Genomic DNA, 18,412 nt, shown 5'->3' with positions numbered 1-18,412 from the left:
TCCGTGGGATATTAGTTTGCATCTCATACCATGTGGAAATAGGACCAAATATGACTTGTGCCCCAATCCAGGGATAAGCACAGCATGCAGACCTGCACCTCGATGCAGTACTGAGGGGGTGCTGCGTGGTCAATGGCACTGTTATTCATCTGAGAGAAGTTAAACAGCGGATCCTTTTCCCACTCAGGCACTTGTAAAAGTTCACACGGTCTTTCCCAACAATCCCAACCCACAACTTCTGGTGTCCTAGTCAATATTTGCTGTCATTAAAAGATTATCTGACCATCTATTTAACTGCTGTTACTGAACCTTCCTGTACACCTTCCCTTACATTGCAGTATTGACTACACTTCAAATATGCTCACTTCAGCCATTCTTTGGAAGCCTTACGGTTGTGACGGGCACCTTAGTAAAGAGGATCTTTCTATGTATGATTCACGTGGGAGTCTTTAGAGCCAGTCTCGTTAATCCGGGCTAGAGTTAAACATGGGTCTCAGAAGTGAAAGGCAATGTACCAATCAGTGCCAAAAATCCCATAAAGTTTGGCCAAATTTGTGGCTGAGATAACAGAAACTATAGTAAACATCCAGAGATTCACAGGACTGAACCCGGCAACTCCTGCTGGGAAATCTGACACTTTCACTCCAAGGTAAAGCTTTGTAATAGATCCAGAACTCTTGTGCAACCAAATTCTTAAAATAAATATATTTATCTTTATACATCCAAGAATCAACACATATGTGCATCTAACAATAACTGACCTTTATCAGATCTTAAAATCAACCAGTGTGAATGGAAAAGCTTACATCATGAGAAAGATTAGCAGTTTCCAATGAAGAAGACATGCTTATTAAAGACTCGAAAACATCATTACTATTTTGATGAAGGACATAATTGCCCCAAATATGATGAAGTGAGTGGTGACAAGATGAGTGAGCAACATTTGTAAAGGGTCTAATCCAGACTGGACGTGAAACTGGACGGTGATAATCTGTGACTTTCAACAATGTCAACATCAGACTGTAAACTGAGTGAAGGTGAAACTGGCAGACACCTTCCCTGTTCTTAATCCAGACTAACACTTGGGGGCTGGGCTGGGCTGGGCTGGGCTGGGCTGGGCGACTCCGTCAGCAGTGCCTCTTTGAACCGAGGCATTAAATCAAGGCCCCATTCTAGATCAGCTGAAGGCAAAAGACCAAGAGAAACTATTATTAAGAAGAGTAAAGGTGTTTTCCCTCATCTCCTGGCCAATATTTATCCCCAGTGCTACATGATTATCCGGTCAACATCACGTGGCTATCTGTGAGACCTCACTGAGCGAAATTTGCTGGCTGTATTTCCTGCATTTAATTGGTACCACGTGAAACTGTATCTTTAGATATAAAGCACTTTTGTCCTGAGGTTGGGATTTATATAAGCAAATGTTTCTTGTAGTTCAACTGAGGGAGCACAACTATGCTGCATTATCCATGGATAATGGGAAAGGAGAGGTAAGGAAACTGGTGGGTTAAGGATGTGTGAAGTGCTTACACTGTGTGGAAGCTCTGTGTGGTGACTGCAGTGAAACTTCGATAACCCACCCCCTGCCCATTCGGAAATCCTGATGGCTCGGCATCTGGTCCACCAGGTGATGTTTCCACATTCCCCCACAACTCACCCCAGCCCTGGCTTCCTGCTCCCATCCAACACACTCCTCTTCACCTCATTTCACGGCCTTACTTTAAATTGACAAGGACACTGTTTCCTGCACTGTCTTTAAATTTACCAGGTTTATAAGAAAGTGTATAATAATATTGTGTAACATCTAAAACAAAAGTGAATCAAAATAACATTCAATAGTCCAGAAAATCTCCTGGTTCTGCATCGCCAAAGCCTCAAGGGTGCTGGTCTGACAGAGTTGTACTGTACCTCTGAGGGCCATTGAGGTCAATGGTTAGTGCTGTTCAATGCTTCTTCCTCACAAAGCAATCTGAAGCCACATCAACAATGTTCATGTGCCACTATGCTTGCTGGGAAGGAAGAAAGTGTTTCCAGTAAACTTGAATCCCACACCTCAATATTTTGAATATTTAGAATCATTCCCACTTTGGTCAAGTTGATACACACTGCACCACACAGATCCACACACCTCAGTCCCCGTAATGTTGTCCAAGACAGCTTAGTCAATGAAGGAAAGTAAGGGTGCAAACTCCAGGCCTGGACTTGAGTTGGTGATCCTGATTGACAGAGTGCTGTGTTGGTAGAGAGAAAGACAGGGAAATCATAAATGAGAGAAGACCAGGATCCATCAAATTTGTCTCCAACCATCCTGGTTGGTGACTAACGATGGCAATCAATCTGTTTTGTTAAGGGTGGGAAAATTAATGGAATCTTTACAAATGAAATACTAATTCTTGTTAAGGGAATCAAGGATAGTGGAGGAAGCTGAACTTGAGATCGAAGGTCAGCTAGGATCTTATTGAACGTGAAACGAGCTCGGTGGCTCAATGGCGTGTACAGTGGCCCAGCCAGTAGACCTGCTGTCTCACAGGTCCAGCAACCTGGGTTCAATCCTGATCTCCGATGCTGTCTGTGTGGAGTTTGCACGCTCTCCCTGTGACCACGTGGGTCGCCCCGAGTGCTCTGGTTTCCTCCCACATCACAAAGACTTGTGGGTTGGTTGGTTAATTAGCCACTGTAAATTGCCTCTAGCATGTAAGTGAGTAGTAGAATCTTGGGGGATTTGATGGGAATGTTGAGAGAATGGGATTAGTATAGGATTTGTGTAGATGGGTAGTTGATGACAAGCATGGACCTGGTGGGCCGAAGGGCCTGTTTTCCCTGCTGTGCCTCCAAGACTGTGAAGGGCTTCAGCCCTTAAAGGTACACTCTCCAACACTGGCTGCCCTAGATGAGACAAAGACTGCAGTGGGAGCTCCCACATTCACTCAAAAGGATGTGCACATCCTTGTCTATGAGTTACCTGCCAGGAGAAAGATCCTGCGAAGCAGTGGGGTCTGTCCAACATAAGAATACACTGGCTGAATGTGGCTCAGTTACTTTCTCCTACAATGGGAAGCACCAAAAAATCCCGTTGTGGGAAAAGAAGTTTCATGATCTCACAAAACATGTCAAGGTGATCTTCACACCATTGTTATGCTCACTGAATGGAGATCCCAACAGCAAATGGCCTCCTCTACTGCCATGTTGAGGCCAGATGTAGGTTGGAGGAACAGCACCTCATATTCGGCCTTGGTGGCTTCCAACCTGACGGCCTCAACATCGATTTCTCTAACTTAAATACAGGAGGTAACCCCCCCCACTCTTCTCCCTCCCTTTGTATTCCCTCATTCCTGTGGCCCCCTACTCTTTCCACTTCGCCCACCCTCACAACCTGCCCATCCCTTCCCCCGCCCCCATAACCTACATAGAACATAGAACAGTACAGCACAGGAACAGGCCCTTCGGCCCACAATGTTGTGCCGAACCAATTACATTAGCAATAAAATGCTCAACTAAACTAAACCCTTCTGCCTACACAATGTCCATATCCCACCATTTCCCTCACATTCATGTGCCTATCCAAGAGCTTCTTGAACACTCCTATCATATTTGCCTCCACCACCACCCCAGGCAGCGCGTTCTAGGCACCCACCAGTCTCTGTGTAAAAAACTTGCTCCACACATCTCTTTTGAACTTACCTCCTATCACCTTAAATGCATGCCCTCTGGTATTAGACATTTGAACCCTGGGGAAAAGATACTGGCTGTCTACTCTATCAATGCCTCTCATAATCTTATAAACCTCTATCAGATCTCCCCTCAGCTTCTGCCGCTCCAGAGAGAAGAACCCAAGTTTGTCCAACCTCTCCTCATAGCACGTGCCCTCTAATCCAGGCAGCATCTTGGTAAATCTCTTCTGCACCCTCTCCAAAGTCCCGACATCCTTCCCATAATGGGGCAACCAGAACTGAATGCAATTCTCCAGATGCGGTCTAACTAAAGTTTTATAAAGCTGCAGCATAACTCCCTGGCTTTTGAACTCAATGCCTCAACCAATGAAGGCAAGCATGCCATATGCCTTCTTTACTGCCCTATCAACCTGTGTTGCCACTTACAGGGAGCTATGAACATGGACCCCAAGATCCCTCTGCTCATCAACACTGTTAAGGGTCTTGCCATTAACAGTGTGCTGTCTCTTTACATTTGATCTCCCAAGGTGCAACACTTCACATTTGGCCGGGTTGAACTCCATCTGCCATTTCTCCGCCCATATCTGCAACTGATCTATATCCTGCTGTATCCTTTGGCAGTCTTCTACACTATCCACAACACCATCAATCTTCGTATCATCTGCAAACTTACTAACCTACCCATGTACATTTTCATCCAGGTCATTTATGTACATCACAAACAGCAGAGGTCCCAGTATGGATCCCTGAGGAACATCACTAGTCACAAATCTCCAGCTAGAATAAGTCCCATCGACCACTACCCTCTGTCTTCTACAGGCAAGCCAGTTCTGAATCCAAACGGCCAATTCACCATGGATCCCATGCATCTTAATCTTCTGGATGATCCTCCCATGAGGGACCTTGTCAAAAATCTTACTAAAATCCATGTAGACAACATCCACAGCTCTACCTTCATCAATTGCCCTTGTCACCTCGTCAAGAAACTCAAAAAGCATCAAAAAATCAAGTTAATGGGACACAACTTGCCCTGCACAAAGCCATGCTGACTGTCCCTAACTAGGTTATAGTTTTTCAAATGTTCATAAATCTTACCCCTGAGAATCCTCTCCAGTAACTTCCCTACCACTGACCTGCCCATCTATTCCCCACCTCCTTCCCTTTATTCCATGGTCCACTGCCCTCTCCTACCAGATTCCTTCTTCTTCAGCCCTTTGCCTCTTCTACCTATCACCTCTCAGCTTCTTACATCTCCGCCTCCCCCACCCACCTACCTTCCCCCTCTCACTTGGACTCTTCTATCACCTGAACTCACCCATCCCCTGCCTGCGTGTGCTCCTCCCCCGACCTTCTTATTCTGGCTTCTGCCTTCTTCCTTTCCAGTCCTGATGAAGGGTCTGGATGTGAAACATCGACTGTTTATTTCTCTCCACAGATGCTGCCTGACCTGCTGAGTTCCTCCAGCACTTTTTGTGTGTGTTGTTCCAGATTCCAGCATCTGCAAAATCTCTTATGTCCCCTAACAGCAAATATCTTCCACATGGAGTTCTGAGTGAGGTGCTGTCCATCGGGAGATGTTGCAGTGAGCCATTAAAGTAAGTGGAGCAGGGATTCGTTCATTCAGGCATTTTATTCCATGCAAGTGGTCCTGCACAGCAGGGTCTGTGTGATGTTCTGCATATCTGGCTTCTCATATGAGACAGAAGAAAACCTCTTGGCATGTGGTCTATGCCAGCACTCAGACCATTTTATCAGTCCCTATACCTCCCCCCCACCTATTTCCCTGTAACCTATTCTCCCCCACATGCCCATCAGCTCCCCCCATTCTCCAGCCACCCCACCTCCACTAGGGGTTATTTATAGGGCCAATTGACCTACCAACCTGCATGGCTTTGGGATGTGGGAGGAAAGGAGGAAATGGGAGCACCCAAAGGAAAGCCACACAGTCACAAGGGGAACGTACAAACTCCACGCAGATAGCACCAGAGGTCTGCATCAAACTCGGGTTGCTGGCAGCAGCACTAACTGCTGCACCAGTGTGTCACCTGACCTTGGTGTTAAGGACCGGGATGAGGAGGGGGTCATGGTTTGCGCTGGGAATTTTACTGTGCAGTCTCACTGTCAGAGAGTCCTTTATATCCCATATGGCCACTGCCTGGTTCTTCCACTCAGCTGGGGGACGAGGCTGTTGATGGTGAGCGGGAAAATTCCCCTGGCAGCCATTGCGGTTTGTGGCATGCCAGTTATGAAATGGGTTTGATGCAAAAAACAGTACAGGTAAAAGGAAGTTCTTCACATTGGCACCACACTGGCCAGATAGCTTTCCACAAGCGTCCAAAATTCACCAACTTGTTTCCTCTCTCTCCCAGTTCTGATGAAGGGTTTTCAACCTGATACAGTAACTCTGTTTCTGTTTCCACAGGGTCGGCCTGACCTGCTTATATCGCACTAATCCCATTTACCAGCACTTGCCCCATAACCTTCTATGCCTTAGCATTTCAACTGCTTGCCCAGATACTTTTTAAATATTAAGAGTACTTGCCTCTGCAGGCAGTGTGTTAAGAGGGTGTGAAGGATGCAAGGGTCCATGTCCCAGATCATCCCCAGCAGCTGAGTAACAGAGGACTCTCTGATCTACGGGCTGTTCCCAGGGGCATACACCAAGACAGACATCAAGTGCTGCTGGAAGGTCATCAACTCAGTGAAAGACATCCGTTGGCCTGCCTGAAACTTGTTGGTCTTCCAACACAGTGAGATGTCCATGAGGGAATGCTGCCGAGTGGCACATTCCAGGCTGCAGGATTACGTGCTGAGGGACGCACTGAAGCTCGGTGCAGCCAATGCACTGTGGGGAGGGACCACAGTCTGGGCTCCTTCCGCTACTGCACATGGAGGGGCTGAGTCGGGCGGGGAAGCCCCTCAAACATTGAAATGGTGTCTCACCACAGGGGGGCCACATGAGTGGCAATGGTGCTATGGTTTAAAACAAAGCGTTAACACTACCGAATGCATTGACCATATGACACTAAGAATAAAAAACGTTTTTTGCACCATGCTTATCCTTTTGTATATATTTTTATTATGAATAAAGTTTATTTTTGAAAAGGCAGTGTCTTGCAGACTGCATATTTCTTAAACCTCTTATTCCTTACCTTAAACCTATGCAACATCATGTTTAAGATGATCACATTTTATGGTTTTCATGTATCGGTTTTTCATTTAAGTTTTAAGTTGTCAAAATTAAAACATTTCTCTGTGCATTTGAACAAATAATTCTTGTATTTTTATTGCTGGGAGAGCTGGATTGACACTGTGAGCAGCCCACAGCAATGAGCCTTGCACCAGCTGATGGGATGATACTGGTCGGGGAATTGGGGAAGGTGCTGGCTGTTAAAATGAGCAGCCGTGTTGTTTGCTGGATGATCGTGGGCAGCAGGACCAGTCCGCAAATGGTTGGGAATGTAAGCCTGTCCGACCCAATATCCGTGCAGTTTTTATCATCAGCGCCTGTATCTCCCATTTAATTGGAGTGTTTAACTGTCTATCATTGGGTGGATAATGCTCTGTTTGCCTAATAAGCATGTCAATCAGACTAAGAGCCACACTGATTGGCGCACACAATTGTGGTTAAGATTAAGGCTAAGGCAATAGCTGGTCGGTTTTGTTTTGATCAGATCCCAGGAGGAGGGAGCCTAGTTGGTTAAGGATGTGGAGGGGTCAGGGTGAGTGGAGTAGTTTGACAGGTTCATTGTGCTGGGTTGTGGGTTCAGTGTGTCATAATTGATGTTTGGGAGGGGTCAGTGTGTGAGGTACGATCCCTGAATTGGACATCAGTGTGAGAGTGCATCAGTGCTAAAGGCACATTGTCGGGCAGCTCTGTGTCTTTGGTACGAGTTAAAATGGGAAGTAACAACAGACCTTAGAAACTTGGTTCAAGGACTAAACAAATGCCCTCTGCTGAAAAACACAATGATGCTGGAGGAACTCAGCAGGCCAGGCAGCATCCGTGGAGAAAAGCAGGCGGTCAACATTTCAGGATCAGGACTGAAGATAGGAAAAGGGGAAGCCCAATATATAGGAGGGAAAAGCAGAGCAGTGACAGGTGGACAAAAGAGGGGAGATGAGGTGGTCACAAGGTGGTGATAGGTAGGTGCAGGTAAGAGATAGTGATAGGCAGGTGTGGGGGAGGAGGGGAGCAGATCCACTGGGGGATGGGTCAAAGGTAAGGAGAGAAAGGGAAAAAAGGTAGGAAAAAAATGCCCTCTGTTCCCTCTTTGTAGCCTGAGAGACTATTGGAAAGATAACCACAGTATTTTTTAAATTTCAAAAATAGACTTTATTCATATTAAAAAATATATACAAAAGAAGGAACAGTGCAAAACCTTTGCATTCATAATCGTTACATTCAGTAGTGTAAACTTGTTTTTGAAAAAACATAGCACCATAGCCACTTATGTGGCCCCCTGAGGTGATACACTCTTTCGTTGTTTGAGGGGCTTCCCCACCCAACTCATTGTATAGTTTTTCACTGGAAAAAGGAATGAAACTTTAGTGGCTTTACCAGTGCCCATTGCCTGGTCTTACATTTGAAGCATCCTCGTGTAGGGAAGGTGATTGGCATCTGTCCCACCATCACATTTTCTTTAATAACCTTTGAAGTGTCTTGGGCAATTTACTAAATTAAAGTTGCTTTATAATTGTAAGTTGATGATATCTCTCAATGTGCATCAGTGAGACAAAGTTAACAATGGAAGTAAACTTTACTGCTTTTCCCAAACCAGAAGCCCTGGATGAACCTGGAGATTCACAGTCTGCTGAGGGCTAGATCTGTGGCGTTCAAGACCGGCGATCCAGCACCGTACAACAAGTCCAGGTACAACCTACGGAAGGCCATTGTGAGAGCGAAAAGGCAATTCTTTGTGAAGTTAGAGACACAATCGGACGCATGACAGCTGTGGCAGGGTTTGCATGCCATTACTTCCTATAAGGCGAAACCTAACAGTATAAGTGGCAGTGATGCTTCGCTCCCTGATGAGCTCAACGCCTTTTATGCACTCTTTGAAAGGGAGAATAACACTACACCTGTGCGAATCCCCACAGCATCTGACGACCCTGTGACTAGCGGATGTTTGCCCTCCTTCCCCTTCCTGAAGTCAACAATCAGTTCTTTGGTTTTACTGAAATTGAGCGAGAGGTTGTTGTTGAGGCACCACTCACCCAGGTGTCCTATCTCACTCCTATACACTGACACATCAGCATCTGTGTTTCATCCAACAACAGTGGTGTCATTGGCAATTCCCAGTTGCACAGGGAATATAATGAACCCAATTATTCGGTTCCTTTAATAATGCTGATCTTTCCAGCTATGACTCATTGCATTGACCCCAAACAGTCCTGTCACTCAATCCACCAAGCCTTGTTAATATTCCATCAGCCCCACTTAGAAGGACATTATCGTCATTACTGGATCTGAGGTAATTATCACTGGTCTGAATGAAGGGCTATGTGCTGGTAATTATCTATGCTGTGAGAGCACTTAGTTATATCATTTGCAATTTGATCTCAGGCAGCTTGCAAAGTAGCAGTCCCGTCTAATAAACTGCCAATTCATTTGGGTAATCTCTAAATGTCACATGTGTGCTTTCAATGATTGGTTGAATTACCTCCACAATAGAAATCATCTGATGTCAACAAGCTTTGATTCATTTGGTTAGTGAAATTGTCTGGAAAGGTCTGGCCTGAGTTCAGCCACGCCTGTAATCATTAACATTGGCAAACAGGCTTGGAAGCATGCTGGAGAAAAAATGTGAGTGTCATAGAAACATGTCAGGTCAAGCAAGCACGTGTGCACATGCACATATATATGCACATGCATATATAGTCGTGAATACACACACATAGATATTCATCCCTATACACATACATATATATATGTACACATTCACCCATGGAAACACTCATCTACAAATGTATGGACACTGTTGATCGTATACACCTACAAGCAGCGATATCCTTTCTCATAGACACTCACATCTACATTGGCACACACTCATCTATGCCATGAACACAACTATGTGCGCACACACACACAAACACACACACACACACACACACACACACACACACACACGCACACACACACACATCTGTATACACATACATCTATGGATACACTTGCCCATTAACAGACACATCTATATCTTCAAATATCCATGAATGTTCTCACCCATGTAGACACACATTTGTACATGTTCATAAACACCCAGGCCTGATATTGACACGTACCCATGGACACCCTCTTCCGCGTACACGTTCATCCATAGATATCCATACACACTCTTATGCATATACACACCCATAAAAGTACACACATGCACAACCATGAGCATACTTGCACACTCACACCAGTATGCACTCGTAATTATATATTTACACTCATGGACTCTCAATGCCCACACATGCACAATCTAAATACAGTCACATCATACATGTGGTTGGGTGTTGCTAGGCCAAATAAAGCCTGGTTTTAGAATTTGGAGGTCCCTGCTGAACCTCCATCCCAGTTCCTGTGCCCACTATTTGCAATAAAATAATCAGTTTTTTCTTCACACTCACACTTCTGATTTTGCCAGTTTGTGAAGCCGGCAAAATCATCCTACAGGACATCAAACCTGATGCAGAGGTGCCCAAGTCCAGAAGAAGCTAAAGGAATAATCATGACTCATTTCAGGAAACATTTACAGAGGCTATGGGCCTGGATTGGGTTTAATTTTAGAATGTTAAAGAAAACTATAATTTCCATCTCCCGTCACTGAGATACTCTCCCACTGGAGCTCCACAGCCTTTGATACTGCACTTGGGCATAATTAGGCACTTACTCAGAAATAGTACTTCATGGCTAGCCTTCCTTGATCTCCTCGATTGACCTTTGAAGAAAATGATTTCTCGGTATTAAACATAGCTGCTGGTCTTGACATACGGACTCCTTTGTGATTACGTCAGTTATTTTGAGCGATTTATGCAGGATAATTGCATTAGTCATTTGGACTTGAAGAAAATAATATTTTGCTGGGATGATTTCCCATACATCTTCAAAGGGAGATTGAAGTTTGCATAATGGGTGTCTTTGTAATATGGATAGGACAAATCCTCACTGTAATGTGGGTAGGACTGATCTTCACTTTAATGTGACCGAACTCTAGGACTAATACTGTTTGTTTGACATTTTAATACTACCATTCCCTTTTTATAAAACAAAGACTAATTGAATCCTTGAGGTTACATCAATCACACACTAACTATACCCGTTTTAATTGGAAACTGCTTTACTGATCATTCTCCCACAGTACAATACTGCTTATACAATGGTTTCAATGTAATATAAAATCCAATTGTGGACAGTTGTGTTTGTCCACGTTCTTGGGGCTGAAGGTGGTCAGGTAGAGCATGCCTCATCTTAACAATGGCTGTAGTGATACTTGACGTAGCTGTCAAAGAGCGGACTTCGCAGCCCAGGACATTGTTGCGGTTCCTCAAGAAAGTATTGCACCTTGTTCATCTTTGACTTGGTTTGTCAATGATCTTCTTCCTGTCCTAGGGTCAGGATGGAACTGTTTACTGATGGGTTCACAGAATCCATTCTGTTCAACACTCCTTGAGTTGCACCAGCTTATGAACGAGCTACACTGGTTGCAACAGGTAACGATCATCTTGAGAAATGCAGAGTCCAGCCATTTCCACAGCCTTCCAAGACGGCTATTGCCAGCCCCCTCCTCTGGGGACACACCATGGACCAGAAGAAAATTGGCCCAATTCTATGGACATAATAGTTCAAAGGGAAGGGCAAAGGCCGGGTGTCCTGCAATGGTCTCCTGATTTTTCCAAGCCTATCTGCCTATCCTTAAGCCTTAAATTAGGATTGAATCACAAAATGGTTACGGCACAGAAGGAGGCCATTTGGCCCATTAAATCCACACCAGCTCCATGCAAGAGCAATGCAGCTGGTCCCACTCCTCTGCTGAGCTATGATGAAGCAATCACCACTCAACTGATTTAAAGGACCTAAGATGGTAAACACTCAGGAAATTTAACACTCCCAGGGAAGAGCAGCTCGTGCTTCAATATTACATCCTCAAATCTTTGCATCAGTGAAGTGTTTGAGGGGTTGTTGCACAGGTCCCCTCCTCAGTGTCCAATGATGGCACCACCCTGGATTGTTTTTTTATATTTCAAAAATAAACTTTATTCATAATAAAAAATATATACAAAAGAAGAAACAGTGCAAAACTTTTACCTTCATGGTCAATCCATTCAGTAGTGTTAAATTATTTTTTAAAACCAGGGCATCATTGCCACATGTGGCTCCTGGGGGTGATACGCCATTCCAACATTCCCCACCTGACTCAGCACCTCTATGGGTGGTAGCAGAAGGAGCCCAGACTGTGGTCCTTCCCCACAGAGCCTCAGCACTGGCTGCACCCAGCCTCAGTGCATCCCTCAGCACGTACTCCTGCAGCCTGGAATGTGCCAGTCGGCAGCTTTCCCTTACGGACATCTCGCTGTGCTGAAAGACCAACAAGTTCCGGGCAGACCAAAGGGCATCTTTCACTGAGTTGATGACCTTCTAGCAGCACTTGATATCTGTCTCGGTGTGTGTCCCCAGGAACAGCCCGTAGATCAGAGAGTCCTCTGTTACGCAGCTGCTGGGGATAAACCAAGACAGGGACCCTTACAACCATCTCCACAACCTCCTTGCAAATCTGCAGCCTGCAAAGAGGTGGGTGACCGCTTCTTCCCCACCGCAGCCGTCCTAAGGGCAGTGTGTGCTAGGGATGATATGTCGTCTGCTCAGGAAGGATCTGACTGTGAGGGCCCCTCTCACCACCAGCCAAGTGAGGTCTAGGTAATTGTTGGTCAGATCTGGCGGTGAGGCGTTCTGCTGGAAAATGCTACTACAGTTATTACAATTGAGAGAATGAGCCTTCCTGTGGCTGGAGGCCACAAATGCTGGACTACATGTCAGCCAGGGTGATAAGTTGTAAGCTGCAGTTCACCCAAACATGGATAAAAGGAACCAAAGTTTTTTTTTACCGAAAAAAAAGGTCCAGACAGAAACAACTAATGAGGTGAGGGACAACATAACACTGACAGAAAAGTGAAAATGCATACACCAGTAAAGATCCCAGCAAAATACAGAATGCCTGACAAAGCAGACCATGGAGGCGACAGAGTAAGTGATATCAAAATCAATAGAAATTCTGTTTGCCATTATATTTGGATAATTAAGGTGAGCAGGAGAATGTAGGAATTAAATAAAACAATTAAGTTCTCTGAATATAATCCTCTAAAAGTTCTCATAATTCAAGATCAGTTCCTCAAGATGGGGAAAGTGCAAATGCATTTTGATGCTTGGGGGAGAGTTTCACTACAATTACAGTCATGGATTCTAATTTGGGTGGCACAGCGATTAGCTCTAAGGACCCAGGTCCAACCCTGAGCTTGGGTGCTACCTGTGCAGAGTCAGCATGCTTTCCTGGTGACCGCATGTGTTCCCCCTGGTGCTCCAGTTCCCCCCACCCCTCCACATCCCAAGGACGTGTGAGTAGGTTCATTGTCTCCTGTAAATTGCTCCCTTGTGTAGCTAGTTGCGTAAAAAAAGTCAAGGACGAAGCCGAAGAACATGTGTGAGAGAGAATAAGTTTTGGGGCTACAGGGAAATATGAAAGGGGGAGTACGAATTGGATCATCATGGATCTAATGGGCCAAATAGCCTCCTTCTGTGTAGGAAGAAGTAAGCAAATTCCTAATAAATGCTGTTCGTTCAATATTCAATATTCCATATCATTAGTTTAAGAGCTTAATTCAGAGTTCAAGGTCATTAGTTCAATGTTCAAAATCTTTTGTTCAGTGTCCTCTGCACTGTAATGGAATTAACTATTTCCATACCATCACCTTCAATGATGCCCACATTGTTGTGGCTGTGGGCTGTGTGGCAGCTGCAGCAATAATTGCCAACACTTCCTTCTCCAAACCAGTGAGCCGATGGACACCAGGATGTCCCATGCAAGTGTGGTGTTGCTGCTGCTGACTACATCCCAGTACGTCAGGCAGCGTGTTACTGCGCCGATCATGGATTGTTGTTGGGTGGGTGATGAGGGTAGCATGGAGCCAGGCATGAGGCTAATGGCTCAGATCTTTGGAAGATGGAACTTCATGGTGCCTTCACTGATTGCTACTTGTGTGAGACCATCAAGCTTATGGTGGCGCTGTGTCCCAGTTGTTGGGGCTTCATCACCTTGTGTGCCAACTCCTCCCACAGCTGCCTCACTGTGGAGGTAGAGGGTTTCCCTGCGCCCCAGCAAGCAGAGGACACTCTCCTCCCCTGCAGTTCATCCAGCAAGGAGCTCACCTGAATCTGAAAACCAGGGTGCTGCTCTCTGCTGTGCCTTTCCACAGTTTGCTCTGGCTGCAAGTTATGAGCACATCCCCTTTCAGAAGCACAGGCAATGCTTCAGTCAGCACCAGCAAGCAATGAAATCCCAGTTCCCCTGTCCAACTTATCGCCTTCACCCCTCACCATACAATTAGTTCAATTAGTCCTTTACTCTCAAATCCCCTCATCCAATGTGAGTAGAATTTTAATAAGCAGGCAATCTTAAATCTTTTGTCTCCTCTTACTTGCTTTTAATTTTGTTTGGGTGATGTAGGCAGCCTTGACTCTGTCGATGGTGTCCAGTCGAATACTGCCCAAGCTGAAGATGCCACTGTAAGTTAACTTGCTACCACAAGGCAACAGTGCCCCTTGCTGCCCAAGTGCAAACCTTAAGCATCCTTCCTCAATAAAAAAACTGCAGACCACTCTCCGTGGTATTCCTGACAACTCACTAGTTACCACCAGGATGTCTATACTAAGTGGATAAACTGACAATATAGTTTTGTCTCCAAACATTATTTTTCAACCTGCAGTAAATATCTCACCTCTAGAATGTGTAGACAGAAAAAGATGAGCGTACTACGATGGTACATTGAATCCACCTTATGTGTCTAACACTCTAATACTGAAGGAAGGTTTAAACACAGACTCAGATTAGAGACACGGGAGACTACAGATGCTGGAATCTGGAGCAAGAAACAAAGTGCTGGAGGCACTCAGCAGGTCAGGCAGCATCTGTGGAGGGAAATGGACAGTCGATGTTTCAGGTCGAGTTGCATATGTAGGAATTTAAAATAGAAGGATATGTGGGGGGAAGGGGTTAGATAGTCATAGGCAAGGTTTAAAGGTTGGCACAACATTGTGGGCCGAAGGGCCTGTTTTGTGCTGTACTTTCTATGGTTCTATGGAATTAATTTTGTCTGCACAATATTCGTGCATTCTAATAATTTTCTGTGCAGAAAACACCCTGAAGTATTTCTACTGCTCATTTTTCCCAAATCAAGTCTGGTTGATGCAGTTAGTGGAGGGGAAGTGGGACAGGGAATGGAGAGTGAATCTGAATCAGGGAATGGAGAGCGATCATATTGTATTCTGGCTCAAAACTCTAATGAGTCCCCTGCCATCCTTACCACCCTACCCTCAGATGTGCTGGTGGTGGAGTTAGTATCCATATGTTTACATTAGGTTACATTTCTGGGATTTTTCAACCTTCTCTGGCTATGGGAGTTGTGCTGGAGGATTGGAGGGCTGCTAACTTTGTACCGCTGTTTAAAAAGAGAGGAAGGTATAAAAGTAATTACAGTGCAGTCAATTTAGCTTCAGTGCTGGGCAACTCATTGGAATTAATCCCAAAGGACAGTATAAACATATTGAAACAGATTAATCAGGGACAGACAGCTTGGATTTGTTAAGGAAAAGTTGTGGCAGACTAACTTGATTGAAATGTTTGAAGAGGGAATAAAAGAAGGTCTTGATGTAGTCCAAATGCATAACTGGTAACATTTTGGACAAGGATCTATACGACAGACTTGGCAAAATGTAAAAGCCCTTGAGATCCAAGGAAGTGTGGCAAAGTGCATCCAAAGGGTGGGAGAAAGGGTAATGGATTAATGGATGTTTGTGTAACTGGAAGGCTGATGCCAGTAGGGTTCCCCCAAGCTCAATAGTCAGTTCCTTTCTGATTATAGCACATATGAATAGTTTGTAGTACATATTAACGGTTTAGAAAAACATAGACCAACAAAAACTGAGCGGTGTGGTTGACAGTGAGGAGAGAATTCAACTGTGTGGGAATAAGGATGGTCTGATCAGTTGAGCAGAACGGTGAGAAATGGAGAAGTGTGAGGTAATGTAGTTGGGGAGTGGTGACATTGTGAGGGAAAATAGAACAACTGGGAGGATATTGAGTGGTGAGGAGGAGCAAGGAACCTTGGAGTGTCTAAAGGTCACTGGACAGGTTCAGTAAGGTGATTAAAGAGGTTCACAGGATGCTTTCCTTTATTGGCTGAGATATAGAATATAACAGCAGGGAGGCTAATCTCAAATTACTTACAGCGCTAATTAGACTATAGCTTAAGTATTACATAGAGTTCTGGTCACTGCATTACAGGAAAGATGTGATTGCACAAGAGTCAGTGCAGAGGAGATTTATGGGGCGTTGCTGAGGGTGCAAAATTTTAGCTATATGGAATAATTCGATATGCTGGGTTTACGCAGAACACAGACCATAGAACAGTAGAACGGTACAGCGCAGGAACAGGCCCTTCAGCCCACTATGTCTGTGCCAACCATGCCAATTTAAACTAATCCCATCTGCCTGCACATGGTCCATATCCCTCCACTCCCTGCCTGGTCATGTGCCTGTCTAACTGCCTCTGAAACATTGCTTCCAACACTTCCCCTAGCAATGTGTTCCAAGCACCTACCGCTCACTGTGTACAAAACTTCTCCTTTAAACTTTCCCCCTCTCACCTTAAAGCTATGTCCTCTAGTAGTTGACAATTTCACCCTGGGAAAAAGTTTATCCACAACTCCACCTGTTGGGATCAGAGGAGACTGAGGGGGAGGCTTAATTGAGGTGTATAAAATTATGAGGGTCCTGTAACAGAGGGGTTGAAAACCAGGAGGCAGAGATTTAAGGTCATTAGGAGATGGATCAGAGGGGTAGTGAGGAGAAGTCTTTTCACCCAGAGGTTACTGGTGGTTGAAGCTCACTGCCTGAGAGGGTGATAAAGGCAGAAAGCTTCATCACATTTAAATCCACACTTGAATGTGTACTTGAAGAGCTGTGACCTGCAGAGCTATGGACCAAATGCTGGGCAGTGCGAGTTCTTTTTTATCTGACACAGTCATGATGGGCCAAATGGCCTCCTGTACAAATGTAAAATTTTGCATGGCTTCTGTGATTGTCAAGATCCATGCTTCAGGAAGAGATGAAGTCTTCTGATCTTCTTGTTAGTTACAGACACTGCAGTTGTGTTGGGAGTCCAGCATAACCAACAGCACAAGGGGGAGTCAAGGGCAGGAGAGGGGAGAAGGCAGGTGTGAGTGAGGCCCTACCCAGTGGGCTAGTATCCAGACCGAGTGGTCACTGCTCCGGACTGGACTATCTCTGTGCTGGAGCACCTGCTCCGTGCCTGGACTATCAGTCAGTGGTGCTGAGGACAACGGTGGCTTGAGCTCCCTGGATAACTTAGGGCAGGAAGGACATGAGATGAATGTGACTGACAACAGAGGCATTTTCCATTCCTGTTGACTTTGAACTGAGGAGGCTGTTAGAGTCACCCACGGTGGTGGGTCTGGAGTCAGATATGGACCGGTACAGGGAAGATGAAGGAATTTCCTCTCCAAAGAAATTAGTGAACCAGATGTTTTTTACAGCTAAAACAAAATCTCATTCTGATTTACAAAGCAATCTAATTCTACAGTAGGGATAACTTACAGTAAGCAATTAACCTACCAATCAGCATACTTTTGGAGGACCCAGTGAAATCCATGTATTCACAAGGACAACACACAAACGTCACAGAGAGGACAGAACAGTGGCACAGACAGTAAAACTGCTTCCTCACAGCTGCAAAGTCCCGGGTTCAATCCTGACCTCTGGCGCTGCTTGCGTGGAGTTTGCACATTCTCCCTGTGAGTAAGTGGGTTTCCCCCAGGTGCTCCGGTTTTCCTTCACATCCCAAAGATAAGATAAGATAAGATAAGTAATAAAGAAATCTAATAGTCACATGTGCATCGAAACACACAGTGAAATGCATCGTTTGCATAGAGTGTTCTGGGGGCAGCCCACAAGTGTCGCCACGCTTCCGGCACCAACATAACACACCCACAACTTCCTAACCTGTACGTCTTTGGAATGTAGGAGGAAACCAGAGTGCCCGGAGGAAACCCACGCAGACACAGGGAGAACGTACAAACTCCTTACAGACAGCGGCCGGAATTGAACCGTTACGCTAACCACTGCACTACTCGGACACCACCGTGCCTGCCCAGAAAACTGCCGAAACCCGGGATTGAACCAGGGACCTTTAGATCTTCAGTCTAATGCTCTCCCAACTGAGCTATTTCGGCTCTGTGCAAGCTTGTAGGTTAATTAGTTGTAAGTTGTCCGTTGTGTGTGGGAGAGTGATAGAATCTGGGAAGAGCTGACAGAAACGTGGGTAGAATAAAAATAGTGGGATTAGTATAGATGGATGCTTGATGATAGTACAGCCTCAGTGATAGGAAGAGCCCATTTCTGTGGTGTATCTCCCTACGGCTACACACAGTACGAGAGGTCAGAATCAAACCCAGCTCACTGGAG

At 45.2% G+C, this 18,412-nt stretch overlaps 1 non-coding gene across 1 annotated transcript; it reads right to left on the bottom strand.

The window, feature by feature from the left end:
* Positions 1-18,107: 18,107 nt before the first annotated feature.
* On the bottom strand, positions 18,108-18,180 carry trnaf-gaa (transfer RNA phenylalanine (anticodon GAA)). Its single transcript has one exon. It is a non-coding gene; the product is annotated as a tRNA-Phe (tRNA).
* Between the last annotated feature and the right edge of the window lie 232 nt (positions 18,181-18,412).

Source organism: Pristis pectinata, chromosome 23 (assembly GCF_009764475.1).
Source record: "Pristis pectinata isolate sPriPec2 chromosome 23, sPriPec2.1.pri, whole genome shotgun sequence".
Classification (NCBI taxonomy): Eukaryota; Metazoa; Chordata; class Chondrichthyes; order Rhinopristiformes; family Pristidae; genus Pristis; species Pristis pectinata.
Note: the sequence above shows the minus strand (reverse complement) of the source record. Positions and strands in the feature narration are given on the sequence as shown.